Source organism: Onychomys torridus, chromosome 22 (genome assembly GCF_903995425.1).
Source record: "Onychomys torridus chromosome 22, mOncTor1.1, whole genome shotgun sequence".
In the NCBI taxonomy this organism is placed as follows: Eukaryota; Metazoa; Chordata; class Mammalia; order Rodentia; family Cricetidae; genus Onychomys; species Onychomys torridus.
Genome location: NC_050464.1, coordinates 17,746,012 through 17,759,459, shown reverse-complemented (window position 1 = coordinate 17,759,459; position 13,448 = coordinate 17,746,012). Strand labels below are relative to the sequence as shown.

Genomic DNA, 13,448 nt, shown 5'->3' with positions numbered 1-13,448 from the left:
CATAGTGAGTTCTAGGCCAACCAGGGCTGTATAACAAGACCCTGTCTCAAACAAACAAACAAACAAACAAACAAACCAAAAAAATCATAAGATGACATAAGAGACAATATCTAAAATTTCAGGCAAAGGGGGTGGTGAAATGTCTCAGTGGATAAGGGTGCTTGCCCCCAAGCCCGACGACCTGAGTTCAATTCCTGGGATCTGCATGGTAGAAGTTGAAAGCCAATTCCTTCAAGTTGTCTTCTGATCTCTCCACTCGTACTGTGGCACATTAATACCAATTCACTCCACACCCAAAATAAAACAGGTAAAAATATTACACACACACACACCACCACCACCACCACCACCAACAACAACAACAACAACAACAACACCAACAACAACAAAAACCAAGTACAGAGCTGGTCCTGGTAACACAGACCTGTCATTCTAACTACTCAGGAGACTGAGGTCGGAGGAACACAGGTCTAAAGGCCTGTCTGGATTACACTGAGTTCAAGCCCAGCATGAGTAACTTGGTGAGACCCTGTTCCAAAAGAAAAATTCTTCAAAAAGAGAGCTGGAGATGTAGCTCAGTGTCAGGCTTCGTGCTTGCCTTGCAGGTGGAAGGTTCTAGGTTTAATCCTCAGTACTACAAAACAAAAACAAAACAAAACAAAATAAAACAAAACATAAATCTAGCTTAGGCCAAAAGCAGTCATGACAACACCAATTTAAAGTAGTTTCCGTAGGGGTCATCAGGCCTCACAAAAAACTCTGATTGATTAGGTTGGAATAAAAGCCAGAAAAAAAGCAGGAAACAGGGTAAGAATTGATCCCCTCTGAGCAGTAAGGATAAGCAAATGGTGGGCAGTTGACAGGCAACTAATGTCTGTAACCACCCCTGTAGGCATATCTTTTTTTAAGTTGAGAAATATGAAATATGATTTGATTTGAAAACTATGTTTAGTTATTTATTTGTGTAGGAAGGCTGTGGAGGTCAGAAAGCAGCCTGTAGGAGTCAGTCTGTTCCCTCTACTTGGTGGGTCCTGGGGATCGAACTCAGGGCTTGGCTGCAACTGCTTTTACTGGCTGACCCACCCCATTAAGGAAGGCTAATTATGGCAGACTGCTGTGTATGGGCAGTGAGCTCCTTCCCTGTCCGTTTGGTTTTTAAATAACTGGCTGGGCCTTATGGATTTAGCGATAATAAACTGCAGACCTGTCTCCAAAGATCTCCACCAACCATGTATCATTACACTTCTGCATTTGGTTATAGTGAAGCACGATCTCCTAGCGAAGATCTAGTTCACTTACCTTCTCTGTGTGATGTCGGGAAACTTCGTGTAGTTAGTTTGTCCTTCCTTTGCTGGGAACTGCTAGGTCCTGTCTTTTGCCCACTTATGTCAATTAATCTTGCTTAACTAATTAGTTATGGACATACTCTTGGCCTGTCGTTGCAAATATTTTCTGCTAATTAGTTGTCTTTGGAAAGGTACTTGCTGATTTTGACACACATCCAGCATTCATTCATTTCCTTTACATTGATTTGATTTGTTTTGGGTGTGGATGGGTGTATGGGGCTGTGGCAAGCTTGCGGGGGGTGTCGTGGGGAGTCAGAGAACAACTTCGGGCAGGGGGTTCTCTCCTTCTACCGTGTGAGTCTTGGGGATCAAACTCAGGTTGTTGGGCTTGGCAATAAGTGCCTTTATCTGCTGAGCCATCCCACCAGCCCTATTTATTTATTTGTTTGTTTGTTTGTTTATTGAAAAGATCTCGGTTGAGGATTTAGCTCAGTGGTAGAGTGCTTGCCCAGCAAGCACAAGGCCCTGGGTTCGATCCTCCGCTCTGAAAAGATCTCATTATGTAGTCGAAGCTGGCCCTAAACCACCTCCCCACCCACCCACCCCCTCTCCAAGTTCTGATAGTCCAGAGTGGCCTCCAACTCCTCAGGTGGCTCAGGCTGTTCTAGAACTCCTGACCCTCCTGCCTCTAACTCCCAAGCACTGAGATTACAGGATTTTTCCTTCATACTCACTTCTTATTTGCTTTTCATGGGATTTCTTTTCTCTTCATTGTCTTTCTCCTCCTTTTTCTGAGACAAGATCTTGTTATATATAGCCCTGGCTAGCTTGGAACTCACTATATTGACCAGGCTGGACTTGAACTGATAATCCTCCTGTCTCTGTCTCAGGAACTCTGGGATTATTGCTATCCACCACCATGCCTGGCTTTTATGTCATCTTTAAAAGTATTTAGCAGGGTGGTGGTGCATGCCTTTAGAAATATTATTTTATCCATAGAATCTGAGTGTGTATTGGTGTGAGGCAAGGCAGTGATCAGGACATTGACCAGGGAACACAGGAGACACTAACATACAGTCGAGAAGCTTCTGGAATCACCCAGGTGAAATGTGAACCTAGATGCACCAAAAAAGTGCCAACGGTGTGACTCAATGGTTAGATCCACTTGCCTAGAATTCCCCAGTGAGAGGCTGGAAGCATGGCTTGAAGATAGAGTACTTGCCTAATATTCAGAGGCCCTGGGTTCAGTGGCCAACACTGAAAAATGAAAGGAGGGAAGGAAGGAAGGGAGGGAGGGAGAGGGGAGGGAGGAAGGAAGGAAGGAAAGAAGGCAAGCCAGCAACAAAAAAACCCTCACCTCAATCAGCCATGTATTTCTACTCTAAAAGAGGCCTAGTAGAGCATCCGGGGAGGCATTCAAAGGGTGTTGAAAGGGTGACACATAATATTGGTTTCTCCAGCAGAATGCCCTGGGTTGCTGAAGAGTCCCGTTGCTCAGTCCCCCAGTTGGCCTGGGCCATCCCTACCCTGAGGTCGGTAGCATTCACTGAACCTGCTGCTGTGTCAGATTGGTTCCTTTCTAGCCACCGTTTGTCCTGAGCACGGAATGAGTCAGACTGAACAAGAAGCACCTTTACCCAGAGAGCCGTCCTGGTGGCTCACTAATGCACTCAGGCACTGTTACTAATAATAGTAACACTCATAAAGATCAAGTCTTTCCTTCTAGAGCGCTCACTCTTGCCCTTAGGAACAAAAGTTGTTCAGTCACCCAATTCTTACGTTCCTGTTACCCCGAACCCCTAGGGGGCAGAGGTGAGATTCTTAATTTCAATATAGCCGACTTTTCTGTTCTTGGGTTTTTTTTGTTGTTGTTGTTTTGTTTTGTTTTGAGACAGTTACAAGTAGCTCAGGCTGGCCCGGAACTCTTTATGTAGCTAAGGCTGATTCTCCTGTTGCAATCTTCTGAGTGCTGGGACTTGATCCACTTTGCTTCCTTAATGCAGTGCTGGGGGTGGAACCCAAGGCTTCATGTATGCTAGGTGAGCACCGAGTGAGCTACACGTCCTGTCTTCTTTTTCATTTTTGAGGCAGGTAGCCTATGCTCTCCTGGACCTCGGTCTGTAACTGCCTAGGCTAGTCTCAGACTCGCCATCCTCCTGCCTCAGCCTCCTGAGTGTTGGGATGACAGGCATCAAGCACGGCTGCTGGTGGCCAGCTTTCCAAACCTTGCTGCCTTGGCCTCATCCCTAGCCGTTTCCCTCCCTCCAGCCCGCAAGCTTTCAAATCTCAGTCGGGGACCCCCAGGGGCCAGCGGTGCCTCCAGCCTCGCCATTTTCCGCTGACAAAGACATGAGATCACAGATGAACGGAGGTCGGCAGCAGGAGGCTACACGAGGTGGCACACAGCCACGACCCCGCATTGACCTCGAGAGCCCGATTTCGGCTGCCAGGAGGATGGGCAGGGTCACGCAAGCACAAGCTGCCACAGCGGTGCAGCCAAACCTCCGAACTAAGCCCAGGGCTGGGCGGGGCTGTTTCGAGAGGGGAGGGGCGTGGCCCAGACTCTGGCGCAGGGCCTGGGGGCGGAGCTTCTCTGGAAAAGAGGGGCGTGGCCTAGAAACTGACCAACCGAACTGTGTGCCGCCGGGCTCCGGGGCGTGCCTTTTCCGAGGAGAGATGAGGGGCGTGGCCTAGGAACGGAGAGCTCGGCTTAGGGGCGGGGCTTTCCGAGGAGAGTTAAGGGGCGTGGCCCACTGGGACCGTACCAAGAGTACGGATTTGAAAGGGGAGCAAAGGGAAGAAGGCCCGACTCTACAGCGCGCACGTGCGGCTCTTGTGGGCGGAGTCTCGGCGCTGCTGGCCACGCCCCACCCCCCGCAGGCTTCGGCGTGGTGGTAGCGCCTCAGTGGTGCGGACTTGCGTCCGGTCCCAGTGCTACAGAGATCTACCCCGGTCTGTGAGCGGGTCGGTACCGAGGGGCGCAGGGTGAGTGAGGACTGGGGGACCTCGGGGGAGGTTCCGCGATTCCGGGTCACCTCCTGTCGTTGCGATCATCCGGCTTGTGACTCCGGGGAGGGCTTTTAGGCCGGATCTCCACGCGTCTCACCCGGTGCGGAAGGCGAGACTTCCCACCTCGGCCCTTCTCCGAGGGTGGTGTTTCCCACCACGACCTAACCTGTCCGGGGGGCGGGTGGAGGGTCGTCGTTTCCAGACGCCTCCCTGTAGCTGCCTTCACCTGAGGGTCGGATCTTTGCATCTGCGGGTGGGGATCCGGTCCTCGAGACTCCTCTCTCGGGCAAAGCAACATTCCCTCTCCAAGCCTCAGTTTCCTCACCTGTACGACGGGATTTTGGGGGCAGCAGATTATGAAAACCACTCATTTTAGAATGAGCTCTGTGAGGGCGAATAGGACGCGGCAACAATCAGGTGGACTCAGTTGAGGTAGCCTGGGAGTCGCCCCGCGTGCATCCCTGGGGCAGTCCCCCTTTTAGGACAGTGCCTGCGACACACCTTTGTGAGCTCTCTTGAGCAGCGGTGACACCCTGAGCTCTTGGGAGCGACTGGGTGAGAGGTTGAGATCTGCTGGATGGCAGGAACGGGGCATCTTTCCACGGTACTTGACCCGGATTGTTTTTTTACAACCCCCCCCCCCCCAATTTTCTTTTCCCAAGACGATTCAGCATTGTGTAAGCCAGTGACCAGGACTGAGGATTTGGGGGACTCTCCAGTGAAAGCGGCTGTGGGTTTGAAATCGACCCATAAAACTTCCACGGTTAGCTCCGAGCCTAGCCTAGCCATGCAGGAGAATAATGGCAGCCCAAAGGGGGCCCTGGGTTTGAGTCTGGCCATCTTGGCAGGATGCATAACTTTTTCGAGCTTCTGTTTGTCCTTAGTGATCCAGCTGCCCTCCCCTACGGTTGACTTTTTGTTTTTTGGTGACAAGGTTTCATTATGCAGCCTAGGCTGGCCTGCGCCTGATCAGGGTTGTGACTGATCAATGTCTCCTGTCTCAGCCTCCTGAGGACAGAAATTATAGGTGTGTGCCACCTGGCCTGATCAGGGTTGTGACATTTTTGAGAGCAAGAGATTGTCCTGGAGCTGTTCCAGTACTCCAGAAGTTGAAGCAGGAGAATTGTTTGAATTCAGGGTCAGCAAGTTCCAAGTCAGCCAGGGCTGCATATTGAGACCCCGTCTCAGTAAAACTGAAAAGAAGAGAGAGGCTGGGGTCCTGGTTAGTGGTATTGAGAACTGGGCTGTTTTTTGTAAGCCAAGTGGTTATCTAACTGTGGAGATTTGTTCTTACTACACGGGGCGGTAATTCCTGGAGCTTTTGTAGCATTGGTTCATTAACCACACACAAACTCTACCCTCATAGATCCCCCTTTGAATTGGCTGCTAGTGGGAAAGCCCAGAGAGTAAAACCATGAAACCTGGAATGGTCCACCTTGCTTTTGTTGTTGTTACAGTGGTCCTTTTAAAGTGTTTTCATGGCCAGGTAGTGGTGGAGCATACCTTTAATCTCCACACTCAGGAGGCAGAGGCAGGTGGATCTCTGTAGTTCAAGGCCAGCCTGGTCTACAGATCTGAGTTGCAGGACAGCCAGGGCTACACAGAGAAACCCCGTCTGGAAAACCAAAAAGAAAAAAAGAAAAAAGTTTTCACTTTCTTTGGAGAGTGAGTGGATCTTAACTTTTATACCCTCTGATACAGGAATTGGTTTCATTGAGCACATTGCTCAGTCATTATCAAAAAGTGGCCAGAAAACAGGCGTGCACTGGGGAGAATGGACCATTCTAGAATTACCCTCACATCTGGCACTTATTAAAATGAGAAGTAGGTATAAGCTTCCGAAGATTCCAGAGTTGGACTTTGGTACCTGGAAATCACAGGCTTGATGGCAGCCTGGATACCTCAGGTGAAGACAATCCCTATGGGGATTTATAAACACCCATAGGAGATGGATGTCTGTATCCTGATAAACCTGAAATTGTAGGACCATTCCACTCTGGGTTGTGGTTTTCTTAACTCCTTGAAAATCAGGCTCTGCATTCATTAGGTAAGTCTCTGTATACTTAGCAGATAGACTGTTTGAAAAGAACTGCCTGCCAAGAGCAAAACATTTACTTACTAAATCCAGAGGCCATTTCAACATTGCCATTTTGAATCTAGTTGTTTGGAGACAGGGTCCCGGGTAGCCCGGGTTGACCTTGAATCCCTGGTCCTCCTACCTCTGCCTCCTAAGTGCTGGGATCATAGGTGTATATCACCGCCCCTGGCTCTAGCACCTAGACCTTCGGGACTTTTTCCTCCTCGTAAATGTTCACACAGTTGTCATCCTTTCCCATCCCAGGAGGCCACAGCAGCATCCTTAGCTGTAACCACTGCACACACGAAGCCCGGCCTCTAGGCCTCAGCTGAGTGAGACATAACTTCCCTTGGTTTATTTTTTCTTCATTAGATTCTCATTCAGGTATCTTTTGTATATTGGGCATACTCTTTCCCATGCCTACCCATACTTTTTTACGCTTTCTTTGCCCATTTACCGTGTGCTAGGTAGGCAAGCACTCTGCCAACTTACTCAAGGCTTGAGGGCATGGTAAGATCTCATCTCAAAAAGAAAAAAAATAGGACTAATATCACAAAGCATGACTGAGTACATACCCTCTTGTATGTCTTACTGCATGTATTTTTTTAAAGATTTATTTATTATGCATACAGTGTTCTGTTTGCATGTATCCCTGCAGGCCAGAAGAGGGCACCAGATCTCATTACAGATGGTTGTGAGACACCATGTGGTTGCTGGGAATTGAACTCAGGACCTCTGGAAGAACAGCCAGTGCTCTTAACCTCTGAGACATCTCTCCAACCCCTTACTGCATATTTTATTACAGTAAAACAAATAATCCATATCTTCTAGAGACAGAAAGTACCAGTTCATAGCATCCGTCCATCCGTCCGTCCGTCCCCCCAGGTGCCTGTGTTGTTTTGTGACAAGGTCTTGCTGAGTAGCCCTGGCTGGTCCAGAACTACTTATATAACCCAGGCTGGCCTCAATCTTCTAGCAACCCTCCTGCCTCATCCTCCCAAGTGTTGGGTTCACAGGGAGTCAGATCCTCATTATTAGTGATTTGACATGGGCTCCCGGGCAGAGCTCATCTTTCAGTACAGTCTAGCTGCTTGGCATTTGACAGAAGTGTGGCCTCGCTGCAGTTGGTGCGGAAGCACTAGGTCAAAGGTCCCTTATCTGCGGGGACAAGCCACAGGTACACGCCAAGCTTTGATTTCTTCATCGGTAGAGTTGGGGAAAGAATCCTTGTTCCATCAGTCTTCCCAGATTAGCTCAGAAGCTTGCTTCATTTTTTATTTTAATTAATTAGTTTTGTTTTTCCTCATGCAGTGGATGGACTTGAACTCCTGATCCTTCTGCCTCCATCTCTGACAGGTTAGGGTTTGTTTTGTTTTGCTTTGTTTTTTCTTTTTTCTTGTTTTTTTGTTTTTTGTTTTTGTTTTTTTTTTTTCAAGACAGGGTTTCTCTGTGTAGTTTTGGTGCCTGTCCTGGATCTCGCTCTGTAGCCCAGGCTGGCCTCGAACTCACAGAGATCCACCTGACTCTGCCTCCCGAGCACTGGGATTAAAGGCATACACCACTGCTACCCAGTGGTGTTTGTTTGTTTATTTATTTATTTATTGAGCTGAGGATCAAACCCAGGGCCTTGCGCTTGCTAGGCAAGCGCTCTACCACTGAGCTAAATCCCCAACCCTTGCTTTATTTTTTAATAAGGCCTTGCCTCTAAGTAGCAGTCCTCCTGCCTCAGCCCTAAGAGCGATGGGCTTCCAGGTGTGCCCCACCGTGCCCAGGTAGAAGGTTGCTGTTGATTCTTGCTGTTCTTGCCAGGCCTAGGTCCCCATGGGATGACACTTCAGAGGCCCTCAGGGTGTGTCTGCGGGTTCTGGATCAGCTCCTTCAGAACCTTGCTGGAGAGAGAAGCAAAGCAAACAGAAAACTAAATACATATGACAGAAGAAGCCAGATTTCTCCCTGAGGTGACAGGTGTGAGGTACTGTGTCATGGTGAGTGTTCAGTGGCCACATGCAATGGTGCATGCAAGAGGAGCTGCTTTGGGAGGCAGGGAATTGTGCTGGGCTCCAGGCAGCTGGTACCACTGAGTCTTTTGGAGTCAGTTTCTCATTGACCTGGATCTGGTTGATTTGGCTAGGATGGCTGGCCTGCAAGTCCCAGGGATCCACCTGCCTCTGCCTCCCCAGCACCGGGATTTACAAGTGCATGCCAACATGCTGCTCTTTGTTTTTTTTTTAAAGCTAGGTTTTAGAAATTGAGGCACTTTACCAACTGAGCTATCTCCGCACCCCTTGCTTTTTTTTGGTTAAAATTGTTTTAATTACATTTATTTATGGGGTGAGGGCATATGCCAAGGTACATGTCGTATGTACCATGTCAGAGGAGTCAGTTTCTCCTCCTACCATGTGGGGCCCAGGGATCAAAGTCGGGTCATTAGTCGTGGTGGCATGTGCCTTTACCCACTGACCCTTCTCACTTCCCTCTTTGATTTTTTTTTTTTTGTTATGGAGTTATTCTGTAATCCAGGCAGGCCTGGAATTCACTATGTAGCCCAGGCTGGCTTTGAACTCAACACAGTCCTCCTACTTCAGCCTTGCAATTGCTGGGAGGCCAGAAGAGGGCATCAGATTTCCTGGAGCTAGAATTCGGGAGGTTGTGGACTCCCTGGCATGGACTCTGGGAACCAGGCTTGGGCCTCTAGAAGAGCATAGTGCCTTTAATTGTCAAGCCATCTCTCCAGCCCCCTCACTGCCCCCCACTTTTAAAATTTAAATTTCATTCATTCTCTGCATATGGAAACACAAGAATTACACTTATTATTAGATAATCTGATGTTTTACTTTCTGTTTTATTATTGTCAGGTAACAGCAACTGCCTTTGCTCACTGGGCCATCTTGCTTGCCCGCTTATTTCAGTTGTTTGTTTTGTTTTTTAGGACAGGGTTTCTCTGTTGTGTAGCTTTGGTGCCTGTCCTGGATCTCGCTCTGTAGCCCAGGCTGGCCTCAAACTCACAGAGATCCGCCTGCCTCTGCCTCCCGAGTGCTGGGATTAGCGGCATGCATGCGCCACCACTGCCCGGCTCTTATTTCAGTTTTAAGACCTGTCTTAGATGGAGGCCAATCTCAGAATTATCTTTTTGATTGGCATGCTGGGGTCTGAGATCTTTTGATCTCCTTTGTATAACGCAGCCAAGAGGATTCTTTATGTGATTTCCAGAAACTCAGCCGTTTCTGGAGATGTAGCTCAGTAAGTAGAGTGCTCACCTAGCGGGCATGAAACACTGGGTTCCATCCCCAGCAGTGCATAAGTGAGGCGTAGTGATGCATGTCTGTAATCCAAGAGGTGGAGGTAGGCAGATGAGGAGTTCAAGACTATCCTCAGCAACATAGTAAGTTGGAGGCTTGCCTGGACTGCGTAAGACCCTGTCTCACAAGAGGCGAGAGAGAAGAAGTAGGGAAAAGGAAGATGTCTGAAGGATAAAGGATAATTAGATGGCACTCCAATCTATGGTACCTTGGCAGTGATCTGTCCTGAGAGTGGAGAGTTTGGCTTTTATCTGCCTGATTGTATAACAGGAAGAATAACAGACAAGGTGTGCCTTCTAAGGTGGAACTTACGTCATTTTGCTGGTGAGTGAAACTTACAGGTGGTATTGAGTCATTTGACTTTATGTCCCCAGGTCACAGCTTCAGTGTCTGTGGCCTTTCCCTGCCTGACCTGTCCCCAGAGTTCAGTCTCCACATCATCTCTTCTGGGATGGTTCACGTTCACCACGCCATGAACTTTGATCTCCAGTGTGTATTGCGTACTGGGTCTATATAAGGGTTCACAGGACACACAAACTCTCCGTAACCTTCCCAGCACACAAATGCAATGATTGAAGGGTCACCCAGGGTTGGTTTTCAAAACAACAGAGATGAGGTCCTTGGATAGACAGATTGTGTCAGCCAATTGTGCCAGGCTCCTCTGGGGTGGGGCTGAGGGAGGTGCACATTCCAAGCATCACAGAACTGGGCTTGTGGTCTGGTGAAGAAGGCTGAGTGTTAGCTTTGCCTAAGGGTTCAGCTCCTTTCTGATTGATTATAAAACCACAGTATCACTTGGACAGGTCAGTGGGGGTTCCTTTATAGAATGCTATTTGAGGACTGGGAGTGTGGTTTAATGGAAGAGAGAGTGTTTGTCATGGGTTCACTCACTGGTGTTTCATTTAGTGTGTGTGTGTGTGTGTGTGTGTGTGTGTGTGTGTGTGTGTATGTATTTGCCATGGTGTGTGTGTAGAAGCGAAAGGACAACTTGGTGAAGTTGGTGCTCCATTATGTAGGTCCTGGGACTTGAACTCAGGTCTTCAGACTTAGCAGCAATTGCCTTTTCTCACTGATCCATCAGTATTCTTAGGGACTGGGGATGTCCCTCAGCACTGGAGCACTTGCCTGCTGTGCAGAAGGTCCTGGGGTTCCATTCCCAGTACCATAAAGATAAATGAAGTTCTTGCAATATGATCTGGAGGTCACATAGTACTTCAGCGGCCATAAACTGCCACCAACATGGTCTCTGTTCCTGACAGTGGCCCTGCCATCTTTCTCTTCCTGGCTCCCAGAGCTCACAGGGACAAATGCTACCTTCCCCTTTCCCTTTTAATCCTGGTCTGCAGCTGCCAGTGCATCTTGTCTGGTTTTGGTCTTCAAATCTTTTTCTGTAATTGCATGGTCTTTCAATAGCTGTTGTGCTGGTCCTCAAATTGGCCTCTTTTTTTTTTTATTTTTAAAAAGTATTTTTATTTGTTATTATTAGTGGAGATGCATGCATGTGTTTGTGATGTGTGTGTGTGTGTGTGTGTCTGTGTGTTTGTGTGTCTGTGTGTGTGTGTGTCACAGCACAGGTGTGGAGGAGAGAGGACAACTTTGTAGATTCAGATCTTTCCTCCCTCTTTACGTGGATCCCAGGGATAGAACTCAGGCTGCCAGACTTGCAAGACTTTACTCACTGAGTCATCCTGATGCCCACTCTGCTTTCTTTGAGACAGGCTGGCCTGGAATTCTTCTCTGCTTTTCCCCACCCACTTCTCAAGATCTGTCCATGGTACCATAGCTAGATTGATTCCCCTCCACCCAATAGTTTTAAGCATTTACTTCTATTTTTATGTGGATCAGTGTTTTGCCTGCATGTATATACGTGTCCCACAATGAGTGCCTGTTGTGGTGGAGCCAGAAGAGGATATCAGATCCCTTGGAACTGGAGTTGTAGAGAGTTGTAAACCACCACATGGGTGCTGGGAAGTGAGCCTGAGTCCTCTGCCAGTAGAGTGCACTCTCTTAACCACCGAGTTGTCTCTCCAGCCCAGCCCCTACTAGATTGATCTTGAAGACTGGTTTGTTTTCTATTTTTCTTTGTTTCTTTGTTATTTATTTATTGAGACAGAGTCTCATGTGGCCCAAGCTAGTCTTAAGCTTGCTCTGTAGCCAGTGCTGTCTTTGAACTCCTGATCCTCCTGCCTTCACCTCATGGGTGCTGGGATTACAGGCACTTACCACCACGCCTCACTCGAATGCTGCTCTTTCCCACCCCTGCCCACTTTGCTTAAGAATTTTTGTAGAGGCAGAGGCAGGTGGACCTCTGTGAATTCAAGGCCAGCCTGGTCTACAAAGTGAGTTCCAGGATGGCCAGAGCTGTTACACAGAGAAACCCTGTCTCCAAAAACAAAACAAGAAAAGTATTTTTTGTGTATGTGTTTTCAGGGAGGTACTGGTGGGGGGTGGTGGTGAAATCAGGGATTCGGGTGTGCCAGTACATTCTCTACCTTTAAGCTATATACCCCCAACCTTGTTCAAGAGTTTCAAACCATTCTCCTTATCTGTTGAGTGTGTGTTTTTCATCTGTGTTTACCTTTTATAAAGTGTCCTGTGTTTCACACGTCAACTTATGCTGTTGCTGTCCCCAGAGCCAAGCTGCTGTCCAAGTCACGAGATCAGCTGTGTCTACTTTCCAACGGTCGGAGCTGTGGACTGCTACAGTTCCCTCACAGAAGGGGGCTGGGAGGGCCCCTGTACCCTCACCCTCTCCTGTACCACTCTTTCCGGCCATTTATATAAAAGTTTGCCCCGACTGCAGATGGCCTCACTAAACAGGCTGGGTAAAGACTTCCCAGGGACCCTGCTTTGGAGTCATCCACACTCCTGCCAGTAACCCCTCTCCCATGCTCTGTAAGGAAAGTCCAAAAATCTCATTGGCTCCCCAGGGTGAACTCGGTTTGTCGCTGGGACCTTAGAAGGGGGGGGGTGAACAATGTTCTCCCCAGGGAGGGAATTTTAGTAACACTTGAACCTGTATACACATGAGAGAGCGCGCGCATGTGCGCGCGCACACACACACACATACACACACACACACACACACACACACACACACACACACACACACACACTGTATTATGTTGAATGTGGGAAGAACTAGTGCCCAGCCCACTGTTGGTGGTGCCACCCCTACGCGGGTGGTCATGGGTACTATGGGTACTATAAGACATCAGGCTGAGCAAGCCAGTAAGCAGCACCCCTCTGTGGTTTCTATGATAAACACCATGGCCAAAACCAACTGGGGGGAAAAGGGCCTATTTGGTTTGCATGTCCCTACCACAGTCCATCACTGAGGGAAGGCAAGGCAGGAACTCAAGCAAGAACAGAGGTAGAAACCACACAGGCGTGCTGCTTACTGTCTTGCTCAGCCTGATGTCTTATAGTGCCCATGACCACCCGTGTAGGGGTGGCACCGCCAACAGTGGGCTGGGCACTAGTTCTTCCCACATTCATCATTAGTCAAGAAGATGCTCCACAGACTTGCCCACAGGCAACCTGATGGAGGCAATTCCTCAACTGGGGGTCCTTACCTCTTCCCAGGTGTTAATATTCTGATCCACCCCCTGGCGCCGCCCTGCGTCCTGACATAAAAGCCTCATTTTAAGGAAAACCTTCCTCTTCTTCCTCTCTTCTGCTTTTCCTCCCATGAGGTGTGCACCCCTCACCCCCCTTCCCTCTCTCTTTTTCTCTCTCTTCTCTCCCTCTTTCCCATCTTTCTCTTCATCTGCTGGT

The 13,448-nt window shown here is 48.6% G+C and overlaps 1 protein-coding gene across 1 annotated transcript in view; it reads left to right on the top strand.

The window, feature by feature from the left end:
* The first annotated feature begins 4,164 nt into the window (after positions 1-4,164).
* The window catches only part of LOC118572456 (NADPH--cytochrome P450 reductase), a 36,483-nt gene continuing 27,199 nt past the window's right edge, over positions 4,165-13,448 (top strand). The window contains exon 1 of the mRNA XM_036172094.1: positions 4,165-4,271. The gene's annotated coding sequence lies outside the window, so the exon portion shown is untranslated. The remainder of the gene's footprint in view (positions 4,272-13,448) is intronic.